The sequence below is a fragment of the Sinocyclocheilus grahami genome, unplaced genomic scaffold, assembly GCF_001515645.1.
Source record: "Sinocyclocheilus grahami isolate Dianchi unplaced genomic scaffold, SAMN03320097.WGS_v1.1 scaffold97.1, whole genome shotgun sequence".
NCBI lineage: Eukaryota > Metazoa > Chordata > Actinopteri > Cypriniformes > Cyprinidae > Sinocyclocheilus > Sinocyclocheilus grahami.
The window spans coordinates 1,164,869-1,167,863 of record NW_015505276.1 but is presented as its reverse complement, the minus strand read 5'-3'; the positions used below and the strand labels follow the sequence as shown (position 1 = coordinate 1,167,863).

The 2,995-nt window shown below is 37.6% G+C and overlaps 1 pseudogene; it reads left to right on the top strand.

Annotated features, from left to right (window-relative positions):
- The first annotated feature begins 444 nt into the window (after window positions 1–444).
- LOC107587986 (pre-mRNA-splicing factor SYF1-like) overlaps window positions 445–2,995 on the top strand; it is a 7,893-nt pseudogene continuing 5,342 nt past the window's right edge.

Sequence of the window (2,995 nt, the reverse complement as noted above, 5' to 3'; positions counted from 1 at the left end):
TTTAAACCGCATAAACACATTTCATTACACCAAATACACAAAATAATGTCCTTTTAAGCAACATCATATGACCCCTTTAAAGCGTATTTAATTGAACTACACAGGTAATATTAATGGTATGACCCTTTTCAGATGTGGCCAATATTACGATTTAATATCTGCAAGTATAGTTTATTGAAAATATACTTTTAAGATTTACAGTACACTACAAGTACAACACAATTAAGCGCACTTCTTTTTCAACTATTGTGCTACAGTTACTTCTCCAATAAAACATTTTTCGCTGCAAAGTCTACATAAAGTTCACTCCAGAAGAATGGCAAAGGCTCTCTTACATTGGCGTCCATTAAAAACGCCCTAACCCTGGAGGCTCCCCCTAGAGGACAAGCGCAAGCGCTGTCAGAGGAAGCGACAGCCAATAGGACTTCACTCGGAAAAGGCGGGGCTTTTGTACTCTACGTTGGGAAAGTGTTTGTTTTGTCAAGAATAACACTGACTTTTTAAAATTATTAAACGGATTTTCTCTGGCAAAGGAAAATGCCAACGCTTAGCGGAAAGGCAGACGTTTTATTCGTATGTATTTGTGTTTATAAGTCGGTTGTGTGACATTTTTTCCTTAGCTAGCTGTGATTAGCTTGCTAACTCTTGAGAGTATAAGATAGCAAAATACAAAAGTAATGTTTTAATATTTTGTGTACTTACATCGGTGATGTATTACCTGTCAAACACGAACTGAAGTGAGATGTCGTTTGCATTGATTAACATCGTATTTAATTATAGACTGAATGGATAACAGTAGTTCGCATATATGTTGAGTCAGTTACTAACAATATATTTGAAATGAAATAACCATTTTAATCGAACAAATATGTTTCAGCTCGAAATACTTCTAGGTCCCTCACATAACTTTATCTGTTTGAGCTTGCATTCATCGTTGTTCATATAATTAATAGAGTCATGTGTCCATTGCAGGAAGATGATGATTTGCCTTATGAAGAAGAAATCATCAGGAATCCGTATTCAGTCAAGTGCTGGATGCGTTACATTGAGCACAAGCAAAATGCTCAGAAATCAGTGCTCAATATGATCTATGAAAGAGCTTTAAAAGAGCTGCCTGGCAGGTGTGTGTGCATGTCATCTGGTTTTCTCTTATAATGAAACCCCTGTGCTTGGAACCTAAAATAGATTAGCTTCTTTTCTTATGTATTCCTCAGTTACAAGTTGTGGTACAACTACCTGAGAGAGAGGAGGAAACAGGTGAAAGGCAAATGTGTCACAGATCCAGCATACGAGGAGGTGAACAACTGTCATGAGAGAGCACTTGTGTTTATGCATAAGGTAAAGCTGAAGTTTCTAACATTTTCACGTTTGTATAGCGGCAGTACTGTGTGACAACATATAGCAGACTTTTCTTGGTCTCCTCAGATGCCCAGGATATGGATCGACTACTGTCAGCTCATGGTGTCTCAATGCAAAATTACACGGAGCAGACGGACATTCGACAGGGCGTTAAGAGCGCTACCCATTACCCAGCATCCTCGCATCTGGCCCCTGTATCTTCGCTTTGCCCGTAACTTGCCTCTCCCAGAAACAGCTATTCGTGTTTACCGCCGGTACTTAAAGGTAAATGTTGGACGTTATGCTGGAAACCAAAAACACACTTGATTGTCTATATTAGTTGACGTGTCAACTCTGTGTTTTAAGGTGTAAATTATTAAAGCTATCTATACACTTCCTTTTCCTCTGTCCTTTTTGTAGTTGTCACCTGAGAATGCAGAGGAATACATTGATTACCTGCGTTCAGTTGGACGTCTGGATGAAGCTGCGATTCGGCTGGCAGCTGTGGTCAATGATGAAAACTTTGTTTCGAAAGAGGGAAAGTCCAATTATCAGGTCAGCAAATGACAGGTTTAAAAATTTGTTTTATGAGTTTGTCCACCTCTACATCTGGAGTGTAAATACACTACTATTCACAAGTTTGGGGTTGGTTACCATTTTTATATTTTTGAAAGTAGCTCACCATGGCTGCATTTATTTTATTGACAACAAAGTAAAAACTGAAATATTACTACAATATAAAGTAACCGCTTTCTATATAAATATATTTAAAATATAATTTATTCCGGTGATGGTAAAGCAAGTCTTCAGTTCAGTGTTTAGAAATCATTCTAATATAATCTAATATTTGTGTTTAAGAAACATGTGCTATTTTTAATGTTGAAACAGTTGTGCTTAAAAAAATTTATGGAAAACTCTGTTCACCGATTCTTTGGTGAACAAAGTTCAAAAGAACAGCATTTGTATGAAATAAAAATATTTTGTAACTGTCTTCACTGTCACTTTTTATGAGTTTAATACAGCTTTGCTGAATATAAGTATACTTATATTCAACTTATAAGCTGAATATAAGTATAAGTAAATTTAATTTGCTGAATTAAAGAAATAAGTAATTTCTTTAAAAAACTGACCTCTTACTGACCCCTCACTCTTGAAGGGGTCATATGATGCTTTTTTAAAGATCAATATTTTGTGTATTTGGTGTAACAGAATATGTTGACATGCTTTAATGTTCAAAAACCACATTATTTTTCAAATACTGTACATTATTGTAGGTCCTCTATGCCCCGCCTCTCTCAAACGCTTCGTTTTTTACAAAGTCCCTCCTTCCGACAAGCGCAGTCTGCTCTGATTGGCCAGCTGACCCAGTGCATTGTGATTGGCCGAACACTGCAAGCACTCGTCGGAAATGTAACGCCCCTTACCATAATCGCAGCTTTCAAAGTAAATGTAAAGACAGAGCCCGAAAGGGGAACAGAGTCGCGTGACAGACACAGTGATGAAGCTGGTATGTGTTTGCAGTACATAAGACACGGTTAAGACCCCCCCCCTCCCCCCTCTCTCTCGCGCGCACACACACACACACACACATGATGCGCAAAACTCCGCATTTGAACAGTCAATAGCAAATACTTAAACTAATAACAAAACAGTAGCT